At 32.8% G+C, this 16,740-nt stretch overlaps 2 long non-coding RNA genes across 2 annotated transcripts; both read right to left on the reverse strand.

Moving 5' to 3' along the window:
* Positions 1 to 3,565: 3,565 nt before the first annotated feature.
* Positions 3,566 to 4,251, reverse strand: LOC133176202 (uncharacterized). The gene is made up of 3 exons (XR_009719402.1): positions 4,166 to 4,251; positions 3,922 to 4,029; positions 3,566 to 3,666 (listed from the first exon to the last, which is right to left on the reverse strand). It is a non-coding gene; the product is annotated as an uncharacterized LOC133176202 (long non-coding RNA).
* Positions 4,252 to 6,525: 2,274 nt separating this feature from the next.
* Positions 6,526 to 10,074, reverse strand: LOC133176274 (uncharacterized). The gene is made up of 3 exons (XR_009719418.1): positions 9,950 to 10,074; positions 7,118 to 7,191; positions 6,526 to 6,858 (listed from the first exon to the last, which is right to left on the reverse strand). It is a non-coding gene; the product is annotated as an uncharacterized LOC133176274 (long non-coding RNA).
* Positions 10,075 to 16,740: the final 6,666 nt, after the last annotated feature.

The raw sequence follows: 16,740 nt of genomic DNA on the forward strand, positions 1-16,740 counted from the left end.
ATAAGGGAATTCCGGAAAATAAGACCGGTTTTAAACATTATATAAATGAAAGGGCGCTTGAGTTGAGAAAAAATGTTAACCATTTCACACACAGGGAAACCTCAACAGTAACTTGATACATTTGATAAAATGTAAACCTGCGTTTAATTTTTGCCGATTTTACAGGGCCGATTATTGGACTTACCGTACCCAGTTCTTTGTCACAAAGTATCCTTGGCCAAAGGGCTCTCTTTTATACTAAAACAAGGGATGTGACCCTTAAACAAGGGGTGATAACTAGGAAAATAAAACCAAAAGTACTGGTTGCTAAAAAATCTTCTCAAGAACCATTGGGCAGATTATCGCCAAATTTACATACAAGGATGAGGATATGTTGTAGATTAAAAGTTGTTCAAGGCATCACCCTGGGGCAAAGGGCGTGGTCTTGGGGTCACTTCAAAGTTGAAAAATTATGTTTTGTTTGATAAACTTTTATACTTTGCTTACTATAAGGACTAGGATAATGAAATCTTGTCAATTGATGCACCTTAGGACCTCATATCATGTTGACTCAAAAGTAGGTCAGTGACCTACTTTTTAAATTTTGCAGGCATTCGTTTTCAAATTGATCATCAAAAAAGTTTGATCATCAAACTTTGTCAGTTGATGCATCTCTCAAAAGTAGGTCACCTTGGCCTACTTTTTTAAATTTTCCAAAACATTTTAGGTCATTATTTAAGATACTGTGAGGATTAGAATCGTCAAACCTTGTAAGTTGATGCATCTTGGAACCTTAAAACACATTCATTAAAAAATAGGTCACAGTGACCCACTTTTTTAATTCTGTAGACATTTGTTTTCAAATAGTTTCAGAGGCATATTTTGGACACTTTAGGGCCTATGATAATCAAGCTTTGTCAGTTGATGCATCATGCGTCCCATGAGAATGTCAACTGAAAAGTAGGTCACTGTGACCCACTTTTGAAATTTTATGGCTATATTTAAATATTTCAGGTACTAACTGGCTAAGAATCATCAAACTTTGACAGTTGATGTATCTTTGGTCCTCAGACTAAGTGTGTCAAATTTAAAGTGGTCTCTGTGACCTACTTTTAGAATTTTATGGATATATTCAAATATTTAAACACTAATTGGCCTAGAATCATCAGCCTTTGTCAGTTAATGCATTTTGGGTCCTTGAAGTATTTCAATTAAAAAGTAGATCACCATGACCTACCTTTTAAAATTTATTTCTGAATATTTAAGATAATAAAGGGCTTAGAATAATTGAACTTTGTCAATTTAGGAATCTTGGGTTCTCAGAGTATGGTAGCCAAAATGTAGGTCAAATTGACCTACTTTATGAATTTCAAGGCTTTATCTAAATTATATAGGATACTAAGAGGCTTCAAATAGAAGTGATAGGTAGTACAATTTATCAGAAGATCCATTCAAGGTCCTTGGGGCTCTTGTTACATGCAGTTATTTTGACAACTCTACATGCTTAACATTTGTCTCTTTTCTCAGAAAATACAACACAATATATATATATATATATATATATATATATATATATATATATATATATATATATATATATATATATATATATATATATATATGCTTTAACTCTTTTTGCATTTCTTTAAAAGTTCAGTTTCAGATTTTTATAACATATGCAAAGGTAAATAACAGCAAATCCCACCCACCCCCACCAAAAAAGTAAAATATTGTAGTACAAGATGTAAAATGCACATTATCTATAACACAGACAAACAGTACTCTAATTTATTGCTTTCTTGTATCAAGGACCTTTCAAGATATTAAAAACAATACTAAAATGCGAGAATAAGTTTTTTTTTTCATGCTACATAGTATTTGCCCGAGAAACAAAAAAATACTCTATACACATACACAATAAAAAAAGAAACATGAACCACATAGCTCACCAGAGTTACTTTGGTCATGTTTTCCTCAGAATACTTTAAATAAAAAAAAAATTATTTCTTCATTTTTATGAAAACAATTTGCCCCTGTTTTGTTTTTACATTTGGCCAAATGCATTGTGATTAGTCTTGGCCCTAGTGTTCTTCAAAAAAAGATTGTTAAAGATTTTTTTTCTTTTTTCCCCAGCAAAACTTGGATCCCCCATTATGATTCCACCCTAAGGGCCACGATTCAAATATAGTTAATTTTGCACTACCCTGAGGATGCTCAACTAATCAATTCCTATGTCAAACTGACCTCTTATTTTAGCCCCAACATACCCCCTTTGATTTAATGATCAATTTAAAATCTATGCTACATCAAAAAACTTTAAATTCCTGTATATTTCCATGTTAAAGTTAGATCCCTATCTTGGACCTATGCTACCCAGGGTTCTCCACATTTGAAAATTTAACCATGAAGGAAGCTGTGCGAAAGCGAAATGTGATTGAAAGCACGAACATGTGTTAGACTCTCTTAACTTCATTAATCAATGATCAATTGTAGCCTACCCATGGGCGCCACAATTTGAAAAATTCAGAATTCACACTATCCTTTGTCATAAACCTTTCATCTTTTTGGCCAAGATGTTCTTGAGAAGATTTTTAAATAATCCCTTCATCCACCCCATTTTTGCCCTTCTTGATAATCTACTCTTGGAAGGGGGAAACCAGTGGTTCTCAAGAAGAAGTCTAAAATGATTACAGTATATAGACAAACAGATGCTGCACAATGGATGATCAGAAAAGCTCTCTTAAGCTTACAGCTTAATCTGAGAAGATCAAATTCTATCATTTCTATGTAAAACTAATTCAGTGAAGATCTCTTTCTTTACACATCAACATCTGTTAGGCCAAACCAAAAATACTCTCAATACATGAGCGGTGATTCCGCAACTAGTAGAGGTGTCATTTATTGCCAAGCTCTGAAAAAAAAAATTAATTCATTTCAGTGCATATTTCAAAAAGTTTAGAGCAAAAATTGACTAAAAATATTTAAAAAGCGTTTTCTCTTAAAATATTTTGGTCCCCATTAGGGCTGTGTCAATATATCGATTAATCAATACGTATCAATATTCAGGAATGTATCGTATCAAAAAACTAACTTCCAATTTGTATTGGACAGAGAGTTTTTCTTAAAATTCTGTGAAAAAGTTGGGAATTTCAGTCCCCAAAGATTATATTTCACTGTTTTGAATTAAAGCTGATCAATAATGAAATAAACATGAAGGAGATAGCACATCTTAATAACTACTGCAAAATACATAGACAACTATTTTTTCAACATGTTAGTTTTACAGTCATTAAAAATTTGAATTTGAAGTGTACTTTGTAAAGAGAGTGAGACATGAACTTCCAATTTGGTAATAAAACACCCAGTTTTTATCAAATTCATGCATTAAATGATTTACAAAACCTTTTTTAATAGATTTGTTAAAGAATCCAATATATCGCATATTGCATTATGAAATATTGTATCGTATCGTATCGAAATATTTTGGTCAATACACAGCCTAGTCCCCATCTGATTTTAAACTCCAGTTTGAACAAAATGTACCGGTACAAACCTTTGAACTTGAAATTGGTAAACTATACCTGTTTAGCTATTTTATGGGTGTCCTCTTCTGGAATCAGTTGTTGGTACAAATTAGGTTTTAACCAATATTTGGAGTTGACCTTGACCTAAATGGTGCTTTTCGATCTTCGAATAAGAAGAAACAATACATGATTAGCAATACAAATAGAAACTTGTATGATTATCATCTTGTTACTTTATATATGTAAATTAAAAAAATTATGAAATTCAATGCAAGTTGTTAACTTCATTACAAACATTATTTGTTATATCTTCTAAGTTCACAATGTGATTTAAAACCAAGGGCAATGAAAATCAATTCACTATAAGCATCAATTCATTGTAAGCATGTTCACATTAACCGTGTTTTACTGTACTGACCTTTGGACTTGAAACTGGTGCAATAATTCATCATCTTTTATCTCGCAAATCCAATACACAGAGTGGTTTCTTTCAAGCTGACATCAGTCTTGGCCTTTGATCTTTGACCTTGACATTAGAAAACATAAAATATATCTGTATAAGTAATTCCATTATGTATGATTGCTGGTTTCCTTTTCGTTAAAACAAACAGAAAGTATATATAGACAATTATAAATTTGAAATGCTTGTAAATGAAGTGTACCACTTTCAGCTGCACATTCCTAATTCTGCAAAATGGTTTTCCATACTCATAGTCCCCAGTCAGCTGAGCATGCGTCAATCTAAAATACTATTAATATTTAATACATTTTTAATATACATGCATTATAGTCTGTCCCACGACCGGAACGTCACTACTTTTTGTAAGATATCTCAAAATATATAAATACCTTGGCTTTCAACCTAGGTTCGATCAGTAGATTGATTTTTTTCCAAACTTCCTGCATTTATACGAACCCTCGAGATCAACCAGTGTATTGACACGGCGGCAAATTCAAAGTCTACGGGGATTTAACATTGTCAAAATGGCAGCCACTTCGGAAGGGGATCCATCATTATTCGTAATTTTCCGTACATTGCCGTCAGTGAGGTAATGACGTCACGCAAGTTCGGGAATGCTCTGAGCTTATCAACGTCTAAAAAGCTATAAAGCCCGAAACTTGCCTAGTATATATTTAGGCCTATATATAGGAGAAATTACGTCTTCGACAAAACTTTCATACCCAGGGCCAGACAGAAGGGATCAGAGATTTTTAAAAACAGCTAGCCTATACACTGCATAAAGAAAAGAGGTATGACTCAATTCATATAGCCTAAGATTGTAATTATCATATTAAAAACAATCGAGGCAACTGCAAATTTAGCTCAAGTGACATGACTGCTTTATTGCCAAAACGTAGAGATCTAACTTCTAATAAACGTAGTCATATTATTAAGATTATCAAAATTAATTGCTGCTTTACCTTACTCCTTAGCCTTCCACATAAATCCAATTTCCTATAGTTTGTTATAAACACGGTCAAAAGAGGCATCGTATCACTTCTATGTGAACAATTGATGTCCGTAACTGCACAGTATATCCTGTTTTTGTTAGACTTTCAACACTTTAAACACATAAATCCACAATCAATGTTATATTTTGAATCTCGGTGCAAAACAACTATTGTTGTCTGCATCAAACTACGTCACCAATGGAATTTGACCTTGCCCTTCGAAAACTTCCTGTAATATCGGCATTAGGTAAATCCAGGCCCTTGGTTATATTTAATATAACAGAATGCCAAAAATTAAATACTCAATCCTACACAGAAAAACTACATAACACAAGTGTAAAAGATTATACTACTTTTTATTTTAAATTTTACCTTTTCTTTTTTTATCACCTTATTTTTTTTCTTTTGGTAGAAAGTTCAATAGTTTTACATAAAAAAAGAAAAGATTATACATGTATATGTATTGACACTTTCTATACATGTCAGAGCCAGCTGCTAGTTTGATTCTTAAACAAGAATTTAATTGCAGGTTGCAGGATCATGAAACAGACTTTGACTTAAGTCATATTTTCAATTGCCAGTAAAATGTTTATCATTTATTGAGTTAATCTCTAATTTTGCAAATAACAACACTTTTGTAAAACAATATTGTAAAATAGTTTTATTTTGGCCTGCTTGACTTCTACAACATTTCAGTACAACATAAAGATTTTGACTTAAGCTTAAGATGTTTCATGATCCTGGGGCCAGGATACCAAAATAGCTACCCGGTGAAGACACAACATACTTTGAAAATGGTCATTTTTACCCTATAATTCAAGAAGTCTCTCAAGAAATGCAGGCAATTCAAGAAAAAAAATCACCTAAAATTTTAAAAACACCATACTGAATATAGACAAGCACAAACAAACAAGTACATAAAATAAATTCAGCCATAAGTAGCTGCAGATAACATCCTAAGTAATTTTTGCTATATGGACTGTAGATACATGAGCAGTCTGGGCAGCTTAGTTGTTAGAATACCTCATTAGTATACAAGTATTTGCAATGCAGAGGTCCTGGGTTTGATTCCCAGTCAAGCAAAATGTTTTTCCTCATGTATTTGTAAATTTTCAAAGTATGTTTATTCATTATTCCATTCCCTGGTACATATGGCTTCCTGATATACATTTTTTCTAAATTGCATAATACTATGGAATCATTTTAATTTGTGGAGGTCAGTGTTTGTGGGCAGGCATATAGTTTTGCTGTTTTGTGGACAGGACATAAATAAGGTTAACCAAAATACAATCAAAGGAATTAATGGATTGATTAAAATGTTAAAATAAGCATTTGTGGAAATATAAATTTATGGGTATAGCTGATCCATGTGATAAAATCCAAGAATGCTGGTCCTCCACAAACAATGATGATTCCACAGTAGATGTCAATCAGTTTTTGTAAGCTACCTGTCTAAAATGGGCAAAGTAATTAATCAAACTCAGATAACTGTTTTCAAAATTTTATTACTGCTTGTTTAACAGCAAGATACAGGTATATGATTTTTTTAAAATTATCAAATAGAATTGCTTCAAACTTTAAACACATTTAGTGAGATTACAGGAAATATTGCAAACGATTAATGAATTGTCTTTCCTTTATTTAAAGATATCAGATCAAATTTAGAAGAATAAATGATTATGAAAATTGAGTGCCCAATGCTGCTGGTGTCCATGCTTTTGAAAAAAAGAAGTCATGACTCAGAATCCATAGTGAGAAACAAGTCATGAATGAAGATTGAGAAAGAGTGTTTATGTTTGTCTCCACTTAAACTTCTGTAGTAAATGGTTGGGGTCTGGCTCATCCAATGATCAACCCATTGGCAGACTACCAGGTAATCTTTCGTTCAGCCAATACTTTGAGCCTGAAAAAAAAGATGATGATGAAACACATTTTAATCCATCATAAAGATTCTGGTGCATGAAAATACTTTCAAGTCTGTGCAAAGTGAAATTTAAAGGAATAATGAAAATTCAAATGATTATACTTGAACTTGCATTACATGTTAACATGAATTGATACACATTAAAAATGCATGTATATAGTCAATTTTTCAATTTCAGGTTCCAACCTGAAGAATACATGGGAAGAGTAAAACCTTTTTCATTTATATAAATACTTACTAGCTGTAGTCTAGAAGAATGTCCTGAAACCTGAATGTTTAGTCCACCATCAAATGAATTTCAATCACATTATTCTGAAAAATTGAGTAGATAGTCTTCTACTTGCATGCATGTCTTAAAGTCACACTGTCTGGTCATCATAACTTTGCACTCCAATTAATTATACCTTCAAAAATGTTATTTAGTAATTAATAAAGGCATCATCAAATATTTTTGCTTTGGTTATTATTACATTTCTTTGATCAATGACTTGTCTTTTAAATAGCTAGGACTGCAATAGGAAGATAAAACTAAAAAAAATGACACAGCTTAAAATGTTATGTATCATGATATACAAAAATATATAAGGTTTTTGTACCAGGATATATTACTTTTTTGTGTGTACATGTATTGTGTAAGTTACATAGTATTATGTTTCTTGAAATTAATTTTTTTTTTTAACTTTGAACAAAGAAAAATGACTTGTAAATTTTATAGTCAAAATCTCATGATTGAAAGAGAAAAATGAAAGCACTGAGTTTGCTGAGGGACAGAAAAAAAAAATACATGAGAGATTAGAAAAAGATTGTAAAATGTGGACATGAAGTGTGCTAAGCTTAAAAGTTTCATTTTGATTGTTCAATATTTAAAAGACAGTATAATTTGAAGATATTAGACAATAATTTAATTTTGGTTGTAACGCTGTATTTGATTGGATAAAAAATTTACTTTATATCATATAAAATGGGTTGCCTACATCACAATGACTTGTGTCAAAAACATATCAATCTGCCTGATGTTACATTCAAATTTCGTAAAAATAGAAGTCATTTTTTAAGGGCAATCATCTTTTTTTCTTAAGCCAAACAAAAAAATATGTGTGGTTCCGGTTACACTTCCAAAAAAATTAGGGTAGGTAGGTAGGGAATTTTTTTTTTTTTTTTTAAAATAACAAAATGATTTTCTTAATTTTTTCTAAATAATACCTATCACTGCTTTGCAAATGGCATTTAGATGTGGCGTGATAATATACTAGTCAATATTGGTAGGGAACACCTACATGCTAGCTTGCTTTGGATTTAACACTATTGAACACTTGCACTATGTTTTGCAAGGAGGCCGTCATTGCTGAAACTAAAACTTAAACTGGAGCCATTGATGGAAATCGGGGAAAATTCCGGAAAAAATATGAAAATTGCCAAAAAAAAGTTTAGGGTCGGGGGTATAAAATAGGGAAGGTGGGGTAACCGGAACCACACATATTTTTTTATTTGGCCTTACACCAAATGAATGAAAATTAAATTATAAGGAATGAATTTAATAGCTACCCAATTTATATGGTATAAATTGGGTTGGGACAGTTTACCTTTTTTATAAACTGCTTAGCGGTTTATAAAGCGTAAACTGCCCAAACCCAGTTTATACCGTATAAAATGGGTAGCTATTAAATTCATTCCTTAATTATAATAGTCTGACTGGTTTATTATGTAAATCATTTTTGCTTTATAGCCATGATTTCTGATCTGCTACCCTCATCGCTAAATCAAGCTACATAGCTGAATCAAGAGAATGTGCCATACCTGTAAATACAGGGCATCTATTTCATCAAATTTGAAAATGTTCTGAATTTAGAAGTTAAAATTTTTGTTGAATAAAAAAATATTTACATAACTCTCTTTCACAGTAGGTTTCCCGGCAGAAAATATATATTATGCTATGGATACAATTACCATATATTTTTTATTACAATAGAAAAACTATTCTTTCATATGGGTGTTAAAAGATCTCTATATGAATATTGTTGCACTAAACTATAAACAAAAAATTGCATATACCAGTGAATAGAGTTTTGAAAAAAGAAATACTCAGATGACACCCTACAGTGTACTAGGAAACAGATTTTTCAAATTAAGTCCACATTTGAGCAGTATGGGAACTTGGAGACAAAATGAAGCTGCTGCCTGAGAAACACAACACAGCAATTTGGAACACTGAATGTGGCACATAGCATTAATTGGAAAATTGCCTCTGATGTCAATTTTTTTTTTTTTTTGAAAAATGTCTGTATTCAGAATAAATGATTCAGTTTTATCTTAACATTTATACTGATGAAATTATATAGACATGACTTGTTCTTTATTTTTTCCCTTTTTCCTCTTTTGCTTCTGTTTTTATTTAAACTGGAAAGTCAGGACGTACATGATTGCTGAAACACTCTGTATATTCATCTACCAAGATAGTAGTCTATACATCAATATATGTACATAAATGACCCTTAGAACTCAGTCCTGTAAAATTGACAAAACTTTGGGCTAAAGGTATATTTTAGATGTTAGAACTTGTAAAAAAAAAAAAAAAAAATACACATTTTTCAATAAAAATTCAAAAAAAAAAAAAATAATAATAATGCCAAAAATATGTGTTATATATACATGATATAGAAAACTCTATATTGATTCCCCAGGGTGTTGACACTACAAATAAATGTAAAAAGAAAATGCATTTTACATCATGTAGATTGTGATTCACTGTCAAAAGCATGAAATGTTGAAAGAGAAAGTAGAGACTTTCATATATTGAAAATAATGTTTTTGCCAGCTGTTATTTTCTTTATGTAATCTTGGTGTTATTTTAATGCTTTTCTACTAATTGTTTAATCAGCTGATTGTGTCATATGTACCTTTTTACGTTTTTTTAAACACATACTTCTGTATATGGGGTACTGTTAAAATGCCAGATATACATATACCACGCGTTTTGGCATATTCTTACAATTTGGAAACACTTCTTTCGTGTGTGTACATTAGGTAGTAAAACAACAGCAGCAAAAAATAAATAAAACAAACAACTTACGTTTTTAAAAACACATTCTTGCATCATCATGGCCATTTCAACATCTGTATCCACAACTTGTACTGCATTATACTCGGCCGCGGACTATTTTCTCGGCGTTTATGACAAAACTCGTTATACAGTGTTAAAATATATTTTAATTCAAATAAATACTCACATTATTAATAAAAACACTTTAAATTACGTCCTTTGATTTTCTAAGATTTTTCGGAATTTTACTTTGGAAAGAACGACTACTCCCTTCAAAAACTGGTTCTCCGCCCCGTAATCTCGACGCTAATGGACGAGTTTACCATGTTAAATCCCCGTAGACTTTGAATTTGCCGCCGTGTCAATACACTGGTTGACCTCGAGGGTTCGTATAAATGCAGGAAGATTGGAAAAAAATCAATCTAACGATCGAACCTAGGTTGAAAGCCAAGGTATTTATATATTTTGAGATATCTTGCAAAAAGTAGTGACGTTCCGGTCGTGGGACAGACTATAGTCATATATATGTGTATCTACAAATAATATAAAAGAATACATGTACATGTATATTTAAATTTTCAAGAAACTATATTATTTTCAATACAAGAAGTTACACAAACATTGTTTGCTACTAATTACCTTTTTTTAAATTAATATGAATACATGTATAAAAAGCATCTTTTCATAAAAAGACATAATTAAAATTCAAGTTTAATGTATTTGCCCAAAATTACAAGAAGTAAAAGAAAACCTACCTATACATATCTATCACCAGTCTTGGCCGGTATGGATCTGCAGTTTAATATGTTGATGGTTCAGTACACACAAATTACTGTTACGTGGTACTAAAAAGAAAAAAAAAATGTACATAAATGATACGTTTAATTTAAATTGCAAAAATATAATGCAGTAGGTGTTGTAATTTATCTGTATAGAGCAGGATGAAGCCCCCCTTCCAATTTAGCCCCAGAGTTCTATAATTGAATGAAAGTATTAAGCAAATTTCTCTTGAATGTATTGTAAAACAACTTGATTCTAAATGCAAATGAAATAACATATTTCTTCATGTTCTTAACTGCACAGAAAATTAAAGAGCCATTTATCTTAATTGTATAACAAATGTGTCGATAGACAAATTCGAATTTCCTCGATGAAAACTGCAGAATGTCTCCGATTGTTGGAATGCTGTTCATATGATTTATTCCAAAGAACCATTACGTAAAATACATGTTTAGAACAGCAAACTAAGCTATTCATAAAGATTTATAAGGGAAAAATCACCTGAACTTACCTTACTTGTCAGCTGAGACGAACGGGGAGGCTGGAAACCCAATACACATTTTAGCGGTTTTTCGGTGTTAGGGAAGCGCTTACATATTACCATACTAAAGCGAATCATGACTGCGTTTGGAAGTCACATATCCTGGCGCAATGCAATCTTGACTGCGTTTGAAGAAATACATCCTGACTTGGCCAGGATTGACGCTTGAATAAATCATGACTGCGTTTGGAAGTCATATATCCTGGCGCAATGTTATCCTGACTAGGCCAGGATTGACGCTTGAAGAAATCTTGGCTGCGTTTGAAGAAATACATCCTGACTTGGCCAGGATTGACGCTTGAAGAAATCTTGGCTGCGTTTGGAAGTAATATATCCTGGCGCAATGCAATCCTGGCCGACCAAGATAGGATGGGCATATGTTGTCAATCCTGACTTGGTCAACATTGAATCATGACCCGGCCAAGATAGGATGACCATGTTATCAATCCTGACTTGGTCAAGATTAAATCATGACCTGGTCAAGATAGGGTGGTCATGTTATCTTGACTTGGCCAGGATAGGATGGTCATGTTATCAATCCTGACTTGGTCAAGCTAGCATGGCCATGTTATAAATCTTGACTTGGCCAAGATAGGATGGCCATGTTATATGATGACCGGCCAAGATAGGATGGCCATGTTATCAATCCTGACTTGGCCAAGATAGCATGGCCATGTTATATGATGACCGGCCAAGATAGGATGGCCATGTTATCAATCCTGACTTGGCCAAGATAGCATGGCCATGTTATATGATGACCGGCCAAGATAGGATGGCCATGTTATCAATCCTGACTTGGCCAAGATAGCATGGCCATGTTATAAATCTTGACTTGGCCAAGATAGGTTGGTCATGTTATCAATCCTGACTTGGTCAAGATGATAAAAATCATGGCTTGGTCATGTTTGAAATCTTGACATGTTCATGATTACCATCCTGACCGGCCAGGATTGATTTACAATGAAATATATAGAACATGACATGGGGGTCCCCTATGGCTTTCCATAGATATTTCATTCTTGACACCCTTAGGTCCGCCCACCCTCCTAGAATTAGAAATGAAAATCATTCCGAGACCCATTATTAAACTTTGTGTACATGTACATTTTTGTACATAAAAAATGTGTTTATGTCAGAATAAGGTATTGAAAGCCATAGGGGACCCCCAGGGTCAGGGTCTATATAATCTATAGTTTTAACCCTGGCCACCCATGATTTCTACCCTGGCCTTCCCATCTTCGAAGCCATAGGGGACCCCCAGGGTCAGGGTCTATATAATCTATAGTTTTAACCCTGGCCACCCATGATTTCTACCCTGGCCTTCCCATGTTTGCATCATGGACACCCCACGCTTTATCATCATGGCCTAGCCGTATACAACCTGGCCGATCCATGTTTGCAGCATGGCCATCCCATCTAGTCATGTTTACCCCGACCATACACAGCCTAGCCCGGCCATGTACTACCCTGGCCTAGCCATGTTCGCACCATGCCTATCCCACGCTTCTAAACATGGCCTGGCCATCTTCACCCTGGCCATGTATATTATCATGCATCTTGCATTCGACGATTAGCTATCCTGGCTGGCCATGTTCAACCTGGTCTTGCATAATAATGTCTTGGCGTGGCCATGTTCCCCATAACCCTCTACCATACATAGCCTAGCCTGGCCATTTTGCTCGCGTACCCTGGCCGTATAGGCCTGGCCATGATAACCCTGGCCATGTACACCCTCGACCCTGTACATTGCCAAGATTTCGGGTGACCTCGATCATTAATTCCCAAGCTTCTACGAGATGAACGGCCAAGATTTCAAAAGATCGAGATTTGGCCGGCCAAGATTTCAAGAGATCGAGATTTGGCCAAGATTTCTAAGGACGCGGATGTGGAGGCATCGTGTTTATTTGATGTAGGAGGCAACGTGATCGTGGTCATTACTGATTACATTTAATGTAAGTAATATATCAATAATATTCTTTGTTGTTTGTTTTAGTGTTAATAACAAAAATTCTTGTTTTTTGATGTAAGTTATACATGAATACAGTTTTTACAGTTTCTCCCAAAACTGAGCGAATCTTTCATATCGAGGAAATTCGAATGAAATGTTCATTTTGTATTGAAACTCAATTAACATTCATAACTATTGATCTTATTTTCCCTAAAATTATTTTTTATATCAATAGATTTATAAAATATAATTAATAGAAGCTATATGTCTTTTAAGGTTGATGATTTCTATCAATCATTGTATCTTCCTTTTACTATTCCCAAATTTAAAATTCAAATTGTCCTCTTAAGCTTAGAGCTAATAGGAATATCCACTGACCAAAATTAATTTTCAAATATTCGGAACTACTATCTATTTATAATTTGTTTACTTTTGCAGGATGTTCTGCATAGAATGTGGTAGTCACCTAGAACCCAACAACAAGTTCTGTGGGGAATGTGGCACTGCTGTAAAGAAGAAAAGTATGTATGGGGTTTAAAGAATAATTGAATTTTGAAATTAAGTGCAATTTATTATGAGCAATTTAGAAAAAATAAATTGCTTAACTGCTCAAAAATGATTATATATAGATTATATGTTCTCTTACGTATAATGATACATATGATATCTATAGTCAGTCATATTCAATATATCATATTCCACCCAGAGCACTAGCAAAATTATTATGAAAAAAGTTCAGTGATTGGGAAGGTCATAAAGGGCAATGGGACTATGGTCCAACTGTCAAACTTTTTAATGGGCCATTTTGAAAATGAATGGGCCATCCTTATATTTTGATGGGTCATTTTAAGAAAAATACAAATTTTTAAATGACAAACAAATGTGAAATACAAAAGGAAACCAATTTCTTTATTAACCAAATTTTATATTTCATGTATGCCGTGTAGCACATTTAAAGGAACCCACAAACAGTATAATTTTGTGTATTTTGGGTCAATAATGTCAAAATTTCAATTAAACATTGAAAATGAATGAGGTAACGTACCTTTGTTGCCCTAAAAAAATGCTTCATGTAACAAGAAGCAGTTTTTGCCAGGTTTTAACCAGTGATATTTGTAACAGTTGTATTTACATGACTACATTTAAAACAAAAGTAAAACAAGCAAGAAAGTCGTTGACAATATATTTCCAAATAACATCGCTGAAATTTGGATGTGCACCTTGGCGACACCACTGGTTGATTTAATGCGCCAATTTTCACTTCATTGCAACTATGCTGCAAACCCTTCCCACTCACTGAAAGTTGCAAAATAAATTTTGAAAAGATGCATATATAGACAATTGTGTGACAAACTTTAATAAGCATTGGTGTCTGTTATAAGTATTACAAAAACAGTCTGGGATGAAGAAATATATTTATTGCAGTATAAAAATGCTGTAAAATATAAAACAATTTTAATGTTAGAGATGAAAGATGAATTTTATGTCCATGTATTGACATATGTACATGTTCATAGACAATAAAAATGATTTTTTTTTCTTGTTTGCAGCTGTTGATGTTGAGTGCACACCAGTTGCAAAAGGCGAATTAAAGTTAATGGAAATTCAGTTATATAAATAATTTGGTTTTGATAAGGATGTTTGAAAATGTATTGTATTAATGAAATGGATATTATTGTTTAGGCAGGGTTGCAGATACTCGTGATATCACAGTACCAAGTGAAGGTAATTCTTATAGATATTCAGTAGATAGATAGATAAATGGATAGATAATGGATGAATGGATGGATGGTAAGCATGTAATATGTCCTCCTAGATTGTAGAAAAATTACTTTATTTGTTGTCATTTAGAAGCGGAACAGAAACCAAGTGGAAGTGGGTCCACAGGCCCTTTCAAAAGGATTGAAGATGAAGGTAAATAAATTTTATATTTAACTGAGGACATACAAGTATTATGATATGCTAAACAACAATGTAGTAACTAGAATTATGGTAAACTATAGCACAGGCAAAAATTAAAACATGTTCCGACTTAAAACATCCATATGTAATTCAGTATCTATAACTGCAACAAAACGTGCAAAATATAAAATGGACAAGAAATTTGCCTCATACACTTTGGTCAGCAATTACACTTAAATCCAAGTTTGTACAGAAATCAAAATATATATTTTTGTAAATATTTAGTCCATAATTATACATTTACAAATAAATGAACTGAAAAGACTGAAATGCACATGAAAGCTACTACATTTATATACAACTGATTTGTAAATTGACAGATTTTCTTTTTTATGTCTATGAAGGAATGAAGTCTAAACTGGATTTTTTGAGGGCAAAATTCATCACCAGTAAAAAGAAGATGATTGGTACCACCTTCTCCAAAGAGAGTGAGAAACCAGAGGTAAAGACTTGAAATTAAAGACAAATTAGTTATATACAAGTGTTTTTGTCACCATTATTATTTGCATCATCAGTTTATAAGATTGAAAAAAATTTGGACCTTCTATTTTGTGTGTGGGTGTTAAAAAAAAAGGGGGGGGGGGGTGGTTTTCACATGAATCACTCAATTAACCTATTGCCATCTATGTTAGTATATGGTGTGTTAACAAACATTTTCGACTCTTCTCTGAAACAATTGATCACTGAAAATTAACGAATAAAAAATACACAGAAAATTAAAGCTATCATATACTTTTTTTTCTGTTAATAATTTTTTTCTTTTGGACTCATTCTTGTCGGAATGTTTCAAGATGCTAAATATATTTTTTACAGCTGATTTAATGCATTGCGTCAATTTAAATTGTTATATAATGAATTGGGTTCTCTATTCACTGCAATTTTATTCCAATGTCATATTAAAGTCAATTGAGACATGGAATTGACAACCAGGAAACAGAATGCTATTTCTTTGGTAACAATATCAAATTATTTTGGGGTAGATGAAGGGAAAAAGCCGAATGTTTTGTGTGCGATTAGGATGTTATTTAATGCATGGAAGCCTGTGTTCAGTTTGTGTGTTGTAATGTCTTTTCAGAAGGCTGTCATTAAAAATAAGTCAACACTTATTAAAGAGTTCTTCTGATTATAGTGAATTGTTTTGTTGGTTTGATAATAATGATGTAAAATGGTATGTCCCCAGCGTTTCATTATAAATGTGTTTTACTGTACTGTTATGAACCTTTGTAAATATCAGAAATGGAAAAATAAAACATTAAAATGTTCAAACCAAATCATGACAATGTCCAATTGAATTTGATTTAAAATAGCTCAGTGTCTAGTGCATTTCTGTTGTTGTTGGTATGTATTAACAGAGTTAATTGGTCTATTACTTGTAAATTATTTAGGCTCCCTACTTCAACATATTTGATTTTGAAAAAAAATTCTTCTTAAACACCAGTGTTTAGAAATTCGCTTCTTGGATCAAAATGAGAAAAGGATCCAACGATTGTTCAATGGAGTGGATGCTTCTATGATATTGAGAGTTGAGAAAGATTCTTCGATGGACAATTGGATGCAGAGTGTGGAAAACAAGTTCAAGACATCATTCAC

This window comes from Saccostrea echinata, unplaced genomic scaffold (assembly GCF_033153115.1).
Source record: "Saccostrea echinata isolate AGI-Se365-2 ecotype Australia unplaced genomic scaffold, CSIRO_AGI_Sech_v1 ptg000072l, whole genome shotgun sequence".
Lineage (NCBI taxonomy): Eukaryota > Metazoa > Mollusca > Bivalvia > Ostreida > Ostreidae > Saccostrea > Saccostrea echinata.